This window comes from Euprymna scolopes, chromosome 2 (genome assembly GCF_053919585.1).
Source record: "Euprymna scolopes isolate OS-2025 chromosome 2, ASM5391958v1, whole genome shotgun sequence".
Lineage (NCBI taxonomy): Eukaryota > Metazoa > Mollusca > Cephalopoda > Sepiida > Sepiolidae > Euprymna > Euprymna scolopes.
The window spans coordinates 108,096,699-108,114,758 of NC_136483.1; positions in this window are offsets into that span (position 1 = coordinate 108,096,699).

The window sequence follows — 18,060 nt, forward strand, 5'->3', positions numbered from 1 at the left end:
CCTTAAGAAGACCTGATTATTTCTTTGCACTTGTAGCCTTACCACAACGATCATGGCTGATGAAATGAGAGAAAGCTACCTCCGTGAATTAAACAAATGGTTCCGTTCGAAATTCCGTACAGACTCCCGAGTTCGACATAAAGATTCCCGAGTTCAACAAGACGAATCCGAAGAAGGTTGGAAGTTAGATCAGCTAAAACGTTGTGATAACATCCAATGTGGGAACAGTAATCCAAAAACTTCAAACAATGCTAAATATCAATTCTCACCTTAAACATTCAGAAACATAGACGCTTTATGTTACTATTAAGTAATTAAAACACCCAAACGAATAAAATTTCAAGAGACATAATTATTAAAATGAAAATACAAACTAAACACCGTTTAGCGTTTTTATGATAAGCCAAAGTTAGTTCTGCACTCGTCACGCTTTTATTTATACGAGTGGCGTGCAATAAACAATGCCCCTGACCCACTTCCAGTTGTCTGGTCTAGCTGAAATTTTGCATGTGCAATGATTTATATCTCTATGGGTTATGTGGCAAATTACAGCTTTGAACTAATTGTGGTTTCTGTTTTACAGGTGTTTGAACTGAGTCAGGTGTGAAATGGAGCCTGTTGAATGTCGAGCAGTGATCCGGTTTTTGTATTTGAAAGGACGCACACCACAGGAGACTTTTGATGAAATGAAAGAAACTTAAGGTGATAATGCCCCATCATATGACTTTGTAAAACGCTGGCATTGTGAATTCAAACATGGCCGGAAGTCTGTGGAAACAGCTCCCAGACTTGGTCGCCTCCCTACTGCCATTGATGAAGCATCTGTCCGTCAAGTTGGGGCTGCCATTTGGGAAGATCAGCGCATTACTATTCGCCAAATAGCTCAAGATGTCAACATTAGTACAGGGTCTGTGGAAACTATCATTCATGACCATTTGCATATGCATAAGGTGTCTGCCAGATGGATTCCCAGGTTGCTCACACCATTCCAGAAGCGAGAACGCGTCGAGTGCTCGAGGATGAATTTGGAGATGTACCAAGAAGATAAGTCAAAGTTTTTCAAAACACTGATTACACAGGATGAAACCTGGGTAGATCATTATGATCCAGAGACCAAAGCCCAGTCAATGCAGTGTAAGCACTTGGAGTCACCACCTCCAAAGAAGGCAAGGGTGCAGCCCTCCGCTGGCAAGGTCATGCTCGCAGTCTTCTGGGACCAGGACGGAGTAGTGATGACAGATTTCCTGGCAAAGGATACCACAATTTCAGGAGCCTATTATGCTTCACTTTTGAGGAAATTAAGGGAAGCTATCAAAATCAAGAGGTAGGGCAAGATCAGCAAAGTTACCCTCCTCCTGCAGGAAAACGCTCCGGTCCACAACTCGCATGTCGCCAGATCAGAAGCACGGGCGTGTGGTTATAAAATCCTTCCCCCATCCTCTCCTGGCCTTGCACCCTCTGACTTTCACCTCTTCTCAGTCATGAAGTTGTTTTATAAAGGAAAGCGTTTCCCAGATGATGCAGCCTTGATTTCTGAAGTCACGTCGTGGTTTGATGACCAACCTGGGGTGTTCCACAAAAACAGTCTCCAGAGCTGCATCAGACGATGGGAGAAATGCATAACTCTGGGTGGTTCCTATGTAGAGAAAGACTAATAACTGTGCCAAGTTTCGTTGCTCTACTGCTATGGGGAGTGGGTCAGGAGCATTACTTATTGTACGCCTCTCGTAACAACAACAAAAACTAAAGCGCTTTTTAGGCAAGATTTAAAAAAAAAACTTTAATCGTGTTAGCAGGTGAACAATTGCGGCCATCTTGTTTTATAAAATAAATCGAAACGGAAAATCACCTACCTTTTGAACTCTCCTGTGTCTTACATAAACAAATATGATCGTTTTCTTCAAATTCTATTTTTTTAATAAATAATTTTCTACCTCATCAATTTTCGTAATTCTTTGATATAATCATCTTTAAAATATGAGGAATACGTAGATACCATTGTTTTCATCTGAAATTCAGTTTTACGATTTCCGAACGTTCGTTCTGATAGTGTAGAAGCACCAAAGCTTGCATGCAAGGTCAGTAATTCCTACTTGTGCCTTGACAATAATGATGATCAGTTTGAACACTTACGAACATGATTCTTCAGTTACATTTGTCTTCTGTATTCGGAGCTATTCCATTTCAATTTTATGTTTATAGATAAAGGGTTTATGATCATTCGAAGTGTGAGTACATTTTTTTCATTTTCTTTCTTTTTTTTTGTTTCTTTTTTAGCCACCCTGCATTACAATCTTGGCCTTCGGGACAAGATCAAAGTGTAGTATCTGTTCTTCAGATGCTGCACTTCTATTTCTTGTTCTCTTTCGGTGGAGGAGAAATCCTTCACGACTGAGACAATTTTTATTTTTGTACCTTTTCTCCACGTTAAAAAACGACCCTGGTGTCTAACTCTGTCCCGTGGTGAGGCATAGTAAATAGGTACAATAATTATACGTTAATATTCATTCGTTATACATAATAAATTCGTATAATCGGGAAGAATATCATATTGTTTATGTGTTTAGTAGTGGTTTGTAAGTACGTCATAATCACACTGACAGGCCAGTTCTGGTCAAATCACCTGTTAAGCAACGATGAGCCTGGTCACTACCAGATGGGTGACCATTTGAGAATAGCAAGCGTTGTATTTGCTCGCCGCTTATCTCGGCATTGTTTCCAGTCGTTTTGAATTTTTATTTGCCACTGAAATAAAATTCGAATCGATTCAAGAGAGATGTGGTTGGGGATCATGCAACTCTGGCCACAATTCACAGCATCAGTAGTAATGTCCGTGGTCTTCATCGGCAACGATGAACGAACATACAGTGTTTTGCACCTCGTATAATAAAAAAAGGACCTATTGGTGCTGAGCTCTTTTTAAGTTGTGAGATCCAATTTGTTCAAATCTGCACGTCAAAACTAATCAGGGTCTATGAAAAACAAAACAATTTTAATACACTCTAATATAAACAAACACTTCTTAAATGACTAATATAAACAGTACGTCAAGATAACATTCCCTTCATAATTATTTTTTTTCTGGATGAGGTCAAGTGATTTTATAACCGCTGGCCGTGTTTTTGTTTTCTTTTGCTTTGTTTTGTTTTATTAATAAATTTAAGCTTTCTTTTGAAGACAATCGTGTGGTAGACTTGCTTCTCGAGTGACGCAGAAGCCTATGAATAAGAGATGGTGACGCACTGACCGTTGAGGCGATGACCGCCAATGTAATAGCGTGACACACTGCCAGAATTTTCTATTATATTATGATGTATATTGTGTCTTTAATTAGATATATATATATATATATATATATATATATATATATATATATATATATATATATATATATATAGTCTTATTTGTAGTGTTCCAAATTATACTGGGTTTATATAATTCAGTAATCGTTCATATACCAATAGATTTTAAGCCAAAAAGAGATGACTTAAACTGTAAGCTACAAAATTATCATATTTCATAATTGAGCATTCATATATTGTTTTAACAAAAACTAAGACTTCAAAGAATGGGTTAATAGCAACAAATAGTGTATTTCATCGTTAGTTACAATTGTTTCAAGACTATTCGGACAAATTCAAGCATTAAGTCGTTTGAAAATTTTCACACGAACAGATTTTCCTCACACTTATTGAATAAAAAACACTTTAACAATAAAATATCATGGAAACCATTTCCCTTATAAGGAAAAGAAAACAAGCGAAAATAGTTCACCTATATATTATCCTTGCAAAGTATTTTTTTAAAGATTTATATATTTACCTATTTTCGTATCTCCATTTAAAAACAAATTCAAACAAAATATCATACAATGTTACCACTAATTACCTATGTCCATTTAATAATATTTTATTAATACTATTCATTGATTTCTTATATTAAATTTCTTTATTTCTTTATTTAATTTAAATTCCTAATATGCATTTATGATTTATTTATTAATCAAACAAATCCAATTAAAACTAGGCTAACCTAATCAAAATCTAAGTTTGTAATGCATATTTTAACCATGATACTGATTTTATTACGAAAGATTTAACCTACGTTTGCCATCCAACCATAATTTTCTGAGGTTATGCGTGGCTTTAATACAAAAATATCAATTCGGGAATTAAGTTCTTAAATACTTATCTAATAATAATACATATCCCATTAAAAAGTATTCTAATAATAAATCTATTTTTTTTTTAGCTCCATGTACGTTTTAGATATGAAAATAATCGTTAATATTTATTTAAAATATATCATCATTATAGAAGAAAAGCATTTTCGATGACCATGTAACTCTCTCTCTCTCTCTCTCTCTCTCTCTCTCTCTCTCTCTCTCTCTCTCTCTCTCTCTCTCTCTCTCTCTGTTTTGTTCCTCAGTTCTCATCTCCTATGGACGATGTTTCTGACAAATGAGGGAGAAAATGCTGTCCTCCCAGTATCAGTAGTAACTTGAGAGGACTCTCTGAATTTTTCTTTCTTTCTATCTCTATTTTTACACCCGTTGTCATGTCGTCTGATAGTCAGGGATCCGAACCTTGGTGTAACTCCCAAGGAGGCAGTCCTATCAACAGGTGAAAAGTACTGAGGCTGCTGTATTGTCATTGGGTGAATGAAGTCTGGACCATGCAGTAGTCTTTAGTGGGATCTCTCGATGCCATATTAGTGAGAACTGTCGCGGTTTTTCCATCGTCAGTGATCAACAAAAAATTCTTTCTTTTTTCTTCTCAAAACAATTCCGCTGACCTTTTCCACAAAATTTTCCACCTCACCAGTAAGAACAGTAAGAAAACACTTTAAAAAGGATTAAACAAAGAACCCGAATTTCCAACGTAGATCTGCACTACCAGGTCTTCTTCTCCAACATCAGGGGTCTCTGTTCCAGCCTTCCAGGAATTGAAATCCAATTATGTGAGACCAAAACCTGACATATTCCTGATATTGGCTCAACTGTTCCCTTAGAGGATTTACCAATCAAAGATTTTGTTTGTTTTTTGTTGTTTTGTTTTTTTACAAAGATGTCACCTCTTTTAAAGGCTCGGGGACAACTCGAGAATATGGATTAATGAGGGGACAGTAATCATTGGGACAATAGCGTAATACTCGTTAGTAGTGGAAATTTCGTAAATTGGATTTCTTAAGGGGTGGCTCGTCAAGAACTTGTTTGCGTTGGACTTGAAAACGATCATATTGTAGTCAGCTGGAAAGCCGGGAAACGGAACAGAGGTCCATGAGAGGGCAGTTTTAAGAAAGGGTCATTGTTCATGAAATCCACATTTAGGTTCAGGCACAGATAAAAAGATTATTTATTTGTAAAGAAATATAAAACATCTAACTTAAATTTTAAACAAATTTGGAATGAGACCATCAAAAGTTTGTACCCCATGGAGCATGTTTGGGGTTTTATTAGCATTGATATAAAAACTAATGCTTTCTGCTTCAGCTTGCACCTGTAAAAGATCAGAGATTACATCCAAATAACAACGTCAGTATGTATTTTGTTAAATACAAAACAATTACATTTGTCTTTTGTATTCGTAGCTATTCCACAGATCGAAGAAGAAATACGAGGGGCATTCCAAAAGTAATGCCTCCTGATTTGTATCCCTTCCAAATGGATCAGAGGGGACTGCAAATTGCATTGTTATGATGACTAAACTTACATTACCAAAATGTGTGTCAATTTTTCTTTACTATTGCAGTAGTCTTTTGCCAATACAAATTGTCCTAGTAGGAATTTACGTGACCTTGCTCCATGATGGCGATTGAATTAGTTTTCTATCGTCCTGTTTCTCTTGAGAAGATTATTTGGTGATGGACCAATAGCATCCATTGGTAAATGTATTTTTCTGTTCATCAGTGCTTCAGTAAGAGACTTTCTATTTGTGTAATTTGGATTTGGGATAGCTTTGTAACTACTTAGCAATATTTCTATAATCTCTCGAGTAGCTCTTTCCCTTTTAACTTCAAGACACTTAAATCTTAAATGTGTCGACAAAGCGTTCACCTTGATTGTGGGTGGAAAGGTGAAGATCTAAGATGCTGAATACTGTTTTGTTTACAAAAGTCAGAAAATTCTACTGAGGTAAATGCAGTACCATGATCAGAAACTAAGATTTCAATAACTGGAATTCCTTTCCTGGAACCAAAAATATTTATTAAAGGTTTGTAGTCTGTGATCAGAGTAAAATGTCGGCCAAATAGCATTTTGCGAAATTTCTTTACCGCGTAGATAATTGTTATGGCCTCTTTATCAACTTAGCTGTATAGTATTCATCCTGGAAGTATTTTATTTTTACCACAAAATCCGTCCTTGTGCTCACGACGTGACTAATGTTGACATGTGCATCTTTTAAATGGACAAAAATGAGCATAGTACATCTCCCTACATGACCAACAGGGTGTTGGCGGCTTCTTTACATTTCCAATCGGGAATTTTTCTACCGATTTGATGTTGTTTGAAACCAATGGGCTTTGTTGTTGCACGTTGTTGTGTCTCGTTTTAGATTGGTTAGTCGTTGACATTCTGTGGTCAGAATTTGTACAATTATTTCTTTGTCTTTTTTCCTTTAGTTTGATTACTACGATACTGCCTTTGTCTGTTTCTTTTTGTAATTATGTCGTTATTATTACAGATTATTTTTGAGTGCTTGGTTTTGCGTATATGTTAGGTTCCTAGTGGTTTTGTCTTTTTTCTTTTTTTGAGAGTTGAAGTTCCAGAGATTTTCAAAGATGTTAAGTTCTTTTGTGTTGTTATGTTTGTTAAGGAAATATGTTGATTTATTTTTACTAAAGAATCATCTGATTTGTCTCCTTTGTTATCTAATGTTTCTATTAGTCTGAATTTACGTTCGAATTCTTTAAGGCCCTTTTTTTAGTTCCGCTATATTGCTTTTGGGAGTGGGACAGAATTTGAAGCCCAGCTTTAGTATTTCTGTTTCGCTTTTTGATAAGGTGTATGTGAATAAGTTGATGATTTTGGGTCTATTTTTTCCTAATCTGGAATTGTTGTTCCGGGAGGGATTTCTACAAAATGGTGGGGGTTGTTGGTTCCCGTGTTTCTACGTCTATCTCCCTCTTTCCCTCTTATACGCATAAGCCCACTCGCACGGGTATGCGCACATGCACACACAATCACACATACATGTAAAAAAAAAAGAAATGACAGATTTTAACCCATACGCTCGCATACGCGTACGCAACGCACAACCCCCGCCCTAACACACACGTACACACGCACGGGCATGCGCACACACACACACACACACATACACACACACACACATACACACACACACACACACATACACACACACACACATGTGAAAAAAGAAATCACAGATTTTAACCCACACACACGCATACACACACACAATGCACAACCCTCGCCTAATACACACGCACGCACTGACACACACAAAAAAGGAAAAATCTCATTAAAAAAATATTCACAAAATAGACTCAACATCTCCTCCCCCACCAAATGGACTCTAACCGATCGAACTCTTGACTTGCCCTACTGGAGACACAAAGTCTCAGATTGGCATTTCTCTGAAAAACACAATCGGTGCTGGTAGAGATAAAATGTTTTCCAAAAAGAAATTCCACAAACTTTTAACTTAAAAAACCTTCCTTATAAAAAAAAACATCCGAGGAGAGCTGAACACGGCTTGAAACGCGTTATAAAACGATTTGAAAATAATAAAAGTCTGAAAAATCTACAATTGTTGATGGCTACACTCTTTTAAATATACACTATTTTCTCTCGTTGGAATCACACAACCATCACACACACACACACACACACACACATATATATATATATATATATATATATATATATATATATACGGAGAGACAGACAGACAGACAGACAGAGAACAACGTTAAAGTCTGTAAATTATAATTTACAAGAATTTATTATTCGATAGCAAACTCAGAAAGCAATATCAAGAATTTCTTAATTCGCGGAGTTTCAAAGAATGCGTTCTTTTCATCAGAGAAAACATTTTAGCAAAATAATTTTATAGCGTGGCTATAATTTTGCTGATGCCAGCATAAATTGAAGCAGCACAATATGAAATTAATCATATATGCATAAAAGTTAGTATATAGACTTTATGAAATGCAGAAGAGAAATGAAAAATGGAGCATCCGACAAAAACAATCAATTAGGTCCAGTAACAAAATAGTCATAGAAGCTAATATTCACATTAATTTCCGTTACAAATTTGAACTAATCCTTTTTTTTATCTTTCCCCTTCTTTTCAAGCGTTACATGCCAGGTATCGTATCTCTAATTGGAAAAAAATTAGCACATTGGAATAATCTCTCCTCTTCGAACTCTTGGAAGCTGTTGTTCTACCACTATAACTGGACTAATCTCATTTTGGATTCTTAAACTGGATTACTATGTATATGAACGTTGCCTCTTGTGTCCTTAATGTGTTTCTATAATAGTTCTTAATTATAGAGCAGTATATTTAGTTAGTATAAATTTTTATTCGTGCAAACATCTTGGGCTACATACATCGTATTTGCAGACATGTTTCATACCTAACTAGATATCAGGTGAAATTCGCCAGGCCAAAATCATAATATGAAGGCCAAACTGAAAACCACCATCACTATTTATCCATACTGATTTCATTCCACAATTCATAAATTGTGACATATTTTTCAATACATTCTTTGGCATGTCAGAAATAATAGTCGCTTTATTTCTGTGTTATCATCGTTATCTATATAATAATAATACGTTAAAGCATTTTATGTTCTTGCGTACGCTATCACTTTTCGCGCATTTAAAAGAATAAGATAGTTCGATTAACAAAGATGGTGACCGGTGATTAATTTGGTGGCGCGAAGGCAAAGAAAAAACTTGACCATTTCAAAATTAATTGTTCCATAATAAGATCGTATTGTGCCATCGGCTAAACGTTTTTAAATCAATATATTTAAAACGGTGGCATTCATTTTATTGGTTTAAATACTAGTTAGCTAGTAATTATTTTTACGGCCAGTAGATATACGGTATTTATTGTTTTTAAAAAGAGTTAAACGGCTACGAATTTAAATAAACGAATAAGGAACAAAATTTGCCTCGTGTAATTAATGGATATTTGTATTGACCCAGACAGGCATTTTTTTTTTTTTTTTTTTTTTTTTTGCGAATGAAATAACGGGAAATTGTAGTGATTGATGTAAAACGCACTAGAGATTTACACGGAGCCTCACAAGTTTTAGTAGTAGTAGTAGTAGTAGTAGTAGTAGTACAAGAGCAAGGACTAAAAAGTCATGTCTGCATCTGCATCCTTCAATCCTCACATTTGCAGTACGTGGGGACTCATTTGTAAATCCATTGCTGGATTCAAATACCTGAAGATAAAACATGTAAATTCACTACTGAATCAAAAATGTAGGTTTACGCGTGAGTGTCAGCAGTAGTACCGAATAGATTTGAACTCTGCATAGCTAGTTACATAGTTCGTATCCCTGTCTACTGAAACAACGACGCGGCTCGTGTTTTGTGGAAGTAAATAAATGACATAACACAACGATATTAGTATACAAAGGACAATGCTATGTATAAGAAATCGAATAACTTTACGTGAGGTTGATCTGAACAAACAAAAGAAAAGAGAGAAAATACCGTACATGATTACAATGCGTTATTTAAGAAATTCGGTTAATTTCACACTAATATATGCTAACTAATTTTTAGTTGTGTTTTATGTCCAGCTTTTGTTCAAAGTTGGATTCATCAGATTTCAATCATAAGCCAATGACGACTTACAAAATGGCGACGTTCATCATGGAGTACAAAAGATTTATTAGGTTACCAAGAAAATAAGTTCAGCTTTCACCTATAATTTAAAGGTTGCTTGACGAATTTGTGTATAATTCATCTACAATTCATCTACCAACAATTCGTCTAAAAATGCAATCTAACTACGAAAAGTGTGTCTACAAATACAAATCAATTAGGAACAAAATGTCGATAAATGCAACAAATAGAATTAAACTACGAAGAAATTGCTTAACGTAATTTGTCTGCAAATACCAATACTTTGTTTATAAATACAATATGAATAAATACAATTCCAACCACTTTGTCTACAATTACAATTAATCTACGAATATTATTCAACAACGAACAAATCTATATATATATAAATGAAACTCTTGGTTTGTTAGTTTTTAAAAAACTAAAAAAAAAAAAAACACTGGACTGAATAGAGTGGCAGAAATCGTGTTGATGTACCTTACTGCCGTCTTTTCCTAGCGTGTAGAACATCGATGTGAAAAAAATGAGTGCACGCTGGAAAAAAAGTTTTTATACATGTGGTGAAACTTAACACAAATCGAAAGGGGGCGTTTTAGCAATCGAAGGGCTATGAGCATTAAATGATAAAGACCAGTACTGAAAACGGTGCTGTAGAAAAGTTCCACTATATGATTAAGATCCAATGACAGATATGTTGTTGCATTGAATATAGGAAAAAAATCTCATATGTAATAAAAATCCAATAGCGAAACTTCCCTGCGTTGAATACGGTGTCACCGGATAAAGCATACCCCGTAACAAAATTCCTGTTGCTATCACATTGGTTCAATTAACAGGTGCTGTTTATCCCTCTTTTTCTTTTTTAATTCCTTCGTTGTTCTCAGATTATATACACGAAGTTTAATCTACTGATTTAAAATCTTCTTTAGATGTACAATTCCCATTATAATTTCGAGTAGAATGTTTGCAATACTACATAGTGGAACTTATTTTGCAAGCATTTTTTTATCCAAACCACGTCTGAGCTTGTGTCTAACCTGCTTGATAGTAGGTAAATAAAATATTCTGACAGCCAAACCAGTTCATTCTTCTTTTATTGAAAACCTTGATGTCGTTTTGGAATCCTTTAATTTGGATTCTCCTACAGCAAACCAGACGGGTTGTGGCAATCCCATGATTTGTAGTGGACGTATTGAGCTAAAACCTAAATCGAGTGGCGAAAACAGTCTTATCTTATCACGGCCATAAAATAGTCCGTCTTTTCCTAGAGTGAGAATTGTATGTTTGTTTGTTTGTTTGTTTGTTTGTTTGTTATTCATGATGACGACTGAATGTTGCGATATGGGTTGATATACCGTAAAACAAATAAACGAAACCCACGATGTCAGTCAAGATATGTTACCCGGGAAGAAGCAAAACCAAAAAATAATTCACTGAACAGCAACAACAACAACAACGACGACGACGACGACGACGACGACGGTACTTGAAAACGAGAATCAAAAATCCTATGGGACATGGACATACAAACTGATAAACCCATCCAAGCAAGAAGACCAGATGTCGTAATAATTAACAAGAAAGAAAAGTCCTATCAAATCGTTGACTTTGGTGTTCCATCTGACTACAGAGTGAATATCAAAGAAAAGGAGAAACGGGGCAAATACACAGAGCTAGCCAGAGAGCTGAAAGGGATGTGGAAGATGAAGAAAATCAAAATAATACTTATAATGGTAGGAGCACTAGGAACAATCCCGAAAAACTTGGAAAAAAAGAATGGGAGAAATTGGAATCAGAGGAATGACTGGAAAAATACAACAAATTACAATTATGAAAACAGCTGAAATATTAAGGAAACTCCTTGAATGTGGAGACTAAGACACATAAGTAACAAGCGCAGACCAGACAAACTGCTGTAGATGCAAAACATGAAGCGGTACATGGAACCAAGAAACTTGAAGCCACATATCTATAAGTTCTCTAACCCCACCCCATCCCCCATCACTCCCCCACCCAAAAAAAGGGTAAGATCGAGTAGCCAAGTAGAGTCAAGGAGGAAGGAAAGACCGGGAAGAGAGCAATGACCAGACCTCCGCTGGATAAGGGCGAAGAGAACTAGGAATTCCAGTGAAGAATAATAGCCGCTGTCAGCGAGAAATCAATGGCAAACAGCTGTTGCGATAATGCAAATCTATTTGCAAATGTTATCGAAAAAGTGGAAAGTACTGGAAATCTGGGGAGGCTTGTTGCCACTCAGCTTCCAGGGAACACCGCAGGTTGTTTTCAACAATATATCCTTGATGACCTGTGTGAAAGCTCCTTGTAAGCCAATAATAAAGATGTATCTTCAAAACAGAAGTACCAGAATCGATTATCAAAAGAAGAAAGACGATAATACAAAAAGAGGCTGAAAAGATTACGACATCAAACAATTACAGGCTGATAACTTGGTTACCAACCATGTGAAAAATCTTAACAGCACAACTGAGCGAACAGCTACTACTCCTTTAATATTTGTAAGCTACTAGAGGAACTAAAATGGTGTACGAAAGGAAAAAGAGGAACACACGATTTATTATACACAGATCAAAAGATCATGACAGATGTAAAAAGCAAGAAAAAGAACATAGTCATGGCATGGATTGATTACAAGAAAGCCTACGACAGAATCCCACAAGCGTGGATAATTGAATGCCCAAGAATGTACAAGATATCTGACGAAATTATCTATATATTAATACGATAGCGTGTGCATTATTTTTTGTGTCACGCTTACATCCGGGTCGTTTAATTGTTATGCACTTCCATTTCTTGTCATAAATAATTTTACCAAGAATTCTTCATAATTTTGGTTTCGGTATCGATTATAGCTGATGGTACTTAAGTCATCTATTTCTTTATAAAGAATTTTATCAAGAATTCTTCATAAGTTTTGGTTTCGGTTTCGATTATGACTGAAGAAACTCAAGTTATATATATATATATATATATATATATATATATATATATATATATATATATATATATATACTTTTTTCATAAGTTTTTATTTCGGTTTCGATTCAAGCTAATGCACCCAAGTCATATGGATATATTTTTTATCTTTGAAATCGCAACTTTATAACATAAAAATCGATAGAACATTAACTCTATAATAATACATACGAAATCTGCAAGAATTAAAATATCATATTTAAGCGTACTTTACGACCGCGCTTTGCCAGGCGTTCCTGCTAGCTTAGATAAATACTTTTACAGTTTTAACCAAAAACTTACAATAATATCAGAGCGTCTCCATTTACACTGAACATCTATATAATGCCAACATCAATATGTGACATATGAATGTGTCCCCTGTGGAATTTACACAGGCCCCGCTAGTTAAGAGTATTTAAAAAAGCAATGAAAACATAGAGACCGGAACTGACATCTGGAGGACAACACCTGACTGAGATAAGAATACAAAGAGGCATCTTATAAGGAGATTCTCGATCAACACTACTGTTTATCATAGCCATGATGCCAATCAACTATATACTTAGGAAATGTAATATAGAATACAAGTTTACAGACACAAAACAGATAATAAACCACCTCATATACATGGATGAGCTGAAGAAAATTTAATAAACACAGCCGAATATTCAGTCAGGACATTGGAATGGAATTTGGAATAGAAAAGCGTGCACTATTAGGGGTGAAAAGAGGGAAAATTAGAGACATCAAACGGTATGGAACTGCCCAACCAAAGGGCGGGGGGGCACTTGGTGAACATGATACTTACAAATATTTGGGGGTACTGGAAGTAGACACTATCAAATCTACAGAAATGAAAGAGAAAATTGTAAAAGAGTGCTCGAGAAGAACAAGGACTCTCTTAGAAACAAAACTATGCAGTAGAAATCTAATTAAAGGAATAAACACCTGGGCAGTATCGTTAATAAGGCACTCTGGACTATTCATCTGCTGGACCAAAGAAGAACTTAGGCATCTTGATCAGAAGACGAGGAAACTAATAACAATGCACAAAATATTATACTCGAAAAACGATACTGGGTGATTCTGCGTAAAAAGAAAGAAGACAGAAGGGACTGATAAATGTAGATGACTGTGTGGAAGACACAAAAAAGCTTTTAAAAAACAAAACAAAAAGCATAAGTCAGAACACAGAAGACTAATCAGCGCAGTAATAGACATCGTCAATCACAATAAAAGAAACGATGAAACCAAAAATAAAAAGACAATAAAAAAAGAAATAGGAAAAGAAAGAGCTAAATGGACGATTCATCAGAATGATAAAAGAACAGAATCGTGAAACGTCTGGAAAAGGATCCATGAACACAGAAATAGCATCTCTACTGACGGCTGCACAAAACAACGCGATTAAGCTAAAATAGATCAAACACAGGAAACCGTAAATGTAGACACTATGGACAAAGAGACGACCCGATAAACCGCATAAGTGAATGCAACAAACTAATCTAAAAGGAATAAGGATAGGCACAGCTTTATGGGGAAGGTAGGATGCTAGGAGCTCTACAGATAACTGCACCTCGGACATGCGGACAAATGCTTCAAACACAAACTGAAGACAGTACTGAAAAACGAAAACCACAAAATCCTTTGCAACATGGAAGTACAAACAGATCAACTCATTCAAGCAAGAAGACCGGAGGTCATAATAATTAACAAGAAGAAAAGAAACTGCCAAATTGTAGATTTTGCCGTCCCAGTAAACCATAGAGTGAAGATCAAAGAGACAGATAAACGAAACAAATATGCGGAACTTGCCACAGAACTAAAAGGAATATGAATAGAATCAATATGATATTAATAATTGTAGGAACACTAGGAACCGTCCTAGAGAATTTGAAAAAGAAGACTAAGAGAAATTGGAATCTAGGGGAAAGATGAGACTATGCAACGGATGGTAATGCTGAAAACAGCTAAAATCTTAAGAAAAACTGGAATGCGAACACTAATCTACATGAGCGACAAACGCGAACCAGTCATTTGGAAACTACAAGATAAAACAGAAGGATGCAACCAAGAAAACAGAAACTGGAAAATTAAAAGTTACTAACTCCACCACCCCCACCACCCCAAAAAAGAAAATTTGTAGTGTCGGCATTGACTGAACCCATACCAAATGGTCTAAAAGAGTCAGAGAGGATGTAAGGACCTAGGAGAGAAAGCACTAACCAGACCTCTACTGGATTGGTGCGAAGGGAATCGAGATCTTGCAGAAGTTTATTGCCACCTGAATTTCAGTGAAGACCAATTTTCATCGCCGGCGAGAAGTTAATGGCAAGCGGTTGTTGCGATGATAGAGAATCATTTGCAAAGGTTATCAAAAGAGTTGGAGAGTACTGGAAATCTGGAGAGACTTGTTGTCACTCAAGGAACACTAGCATTAACAGTAAGTATCTCTGGTGATTACCCGTGTGAACACTACAAATAAGTACAAATAATAACAAAAAATACACGGAAGCTGTCTCAGAATTGAAAGGAATATGGAAAATACAATACCAGTAATCGTAAGAGCACTAGGAACAGTCCAGAAAAAAGAAAAATAATAAGGAGAAATTTGACTTAAACTGGAGACTGAAACTCTTTAATTCAAAGCCATGTTTAATTTCAGAAAAGTTTACGATGGATAGCTATTCTGTACAAGTCCTGGAGATGAATAGTTTTCGGTGGCTACCTGTTCTGTATAAGTCTCGAACTTTATAATTTTTGCAGATAAAGAGCAAAAGATATTTTTCGTTGTTGACATGAAAAAAATTATGTGTTAGAATGCTAAAAGATTAACTATTTTTATGAAGCAATTCTGGTTTCTGATTGGTTGCTAGCAGAACGTGGCTCCATTTGATTGGTCAGTTCCTATTTTCAGTGTCTATAAGTAGAACCTTCCAACATTCGGTGATTATAACCTCATTATATCAAAAATATTGCAACAGAGACCATACAGCGAATGCCAATGATGAAACAACTTGAATCTTAAGGAAAAACCTCGAACGCGGAAAACAGTTAACATAAAATATGAACGCTAACAAGCCATACATATAGAGGTTGCAATGGAGGGAACATGGAAAGAACACAACGTGAACCGAGAGAACTGAAACCACAAGAAACTGACGTCCCCCCCCCCGCCAGCAAAAGTCACAAAATAATAGCACCAGTCTCGACTGATAGTACAAAAATAGTCGTGAGAGGTGAAGGAGGATGGAAAAAACGAAGAGGGCGAGCACTAACCAGGTCTCTATTGAAAGGGTTCGGAAAGTACTGAGATCGTGAGGATCTTATTGCCACCAAAACTTCAGATAAGACGAAGTAATCAATGGTAAGCGGCTGTTGCGATAACGCAAAAAATTCTTATCGCCACCCAAACTTCAGAGAAGACGAAGTAATCAATGGTAAGCGGCTGTTGCGATAACGCAAAAAAATGCTTATTGCCACCCAAAACTCGGAGAAGACGAAATAATCAATGGTAAGCAGCTGTTGCGATAGCACAATTGTTATCGAAAGAGGTGGAGATTACAGGAAAGCTTTCTAGTGGAATGAAAATAATAATTTAAAGCGCATTAAGATGTTAGAAAGGCGATAGAGGTGAAATGACTATTGGTGCAGATTGGGTGTGTCGTGTTCAAATCCTGACAAGAACGTCCGGACGGTCAAGAAGGGCGTTATATGTTGACTCATACGAGTTACTTGTTTTTGTGTAGATGTTAGCGCACCGAGTGTCTAAGGGCATAAAAATAAACCGCTGTGTTCCTTCAACTCTTTGATTCGCCCTTGCATTTGTCAAGTGGTAGTACGGTGTTATCGCGTTCTGCATATTAAAAAAAAAATGTGTTAAGAGTCGGTGAACATAAGAGGAAGAAACACAGTTTTTGACTCGGACGACAGTTAAGTCCTTCGCTACCCACTTGCACATTCGATGATTTATGACTTTATCAGAGATTTTTGTCTCTTCAAAATATTCACAAAGAAAGATTTCAACTTCATGTTCCCAGGTGCATACGTGACAAACTCCTCGGCAAGCGCTACCTTTAAGACGCTCCTCGATATACCTCCAGCAGGGGGGTTGATAGGTCATCTGTTACGAAATGTAGTGGGAGGTAAGTAGATTTGGCAAAATATGGGTTAGCGAAAGTGGTTGAGAAACGATTGGTCGTGTAGGGAATAGATAGTCGCTTTTCCGATATGACGGGGCTGATGATGTGTGACAAAAAGAAAGACTAAACCTATCCTCTTTGGTTCTTTCCACAAGACTAGGTAGGTGTGTTTCGGGGGACTTGTTCCCTCCTCTTACAAGGGAGCAGGGGAGTTGCGAAAGGGCTCGTATTATGTAATGCTCAAACAGGAATAAAACTACGAAGAATACCAAAACCCAAACAAATATGTGTGTTTTATTTACATCTTGTTGAATACTACGAGAAAGATAAAATACTGCCGTTTGTTGAGCACCATTCATGATGACGATGATTTTTTTAATTCGTTTCTCTAATATCATTCTGTTAGGAATTCTTTCTAGAAGGGTAACAGGTACTTACAGAAGGTACCATGTGAAGGTTGCCAACATCCTAAATGAAAATGTTTCTGTGGAACGAACTGGGTTCGAACTTGGCACACCCAGGTTACCAGCCCGCATCGTAAACCACTGGGCTACCATGATCTTCCTGCTGTTTCTGTTGTTGCTGTTGCAAATAATTCATTCATTCATTTCGAATGAATCAAATGATTTGTGTTGGCATTCGTTTCTCGATATCTTTCTAGTTAGAATTATTTCTAGGAAAACATGGATGCTTACAGGATGGAACGCGTGACGCTTTCCAGCATCCCTAATTAAAATTGTTTCTATGGAACGAACTGGATTCGAACTTGGCACACCCAGGTTGTCAGTGCGCGTTGTTAACAGCTGCTGCTGCTGTTGTTGTTATTGCTGTTGTTGTTAAACGAGTCAGACTCCCGCATAAAGTTCACGAAGATCATGCCTCAGAATTGTCTAATCTGCATGAAGTGATCGTTAGGCGCAACTATTCGTTAACCTACAAGATTGCAGGGTTTTACATCCGACAACGGTTGCATACGAAGTCGAGGAAGCTTCGACCTAAAACACACTAAGAAATAGTGCAGAAACAACTTTGCTACTCTTATGGTGTTGATTTGCTATTATGAATCTGGTACGCCTTTGCTTGCCACGTGTGTGTGTGTGTATATAT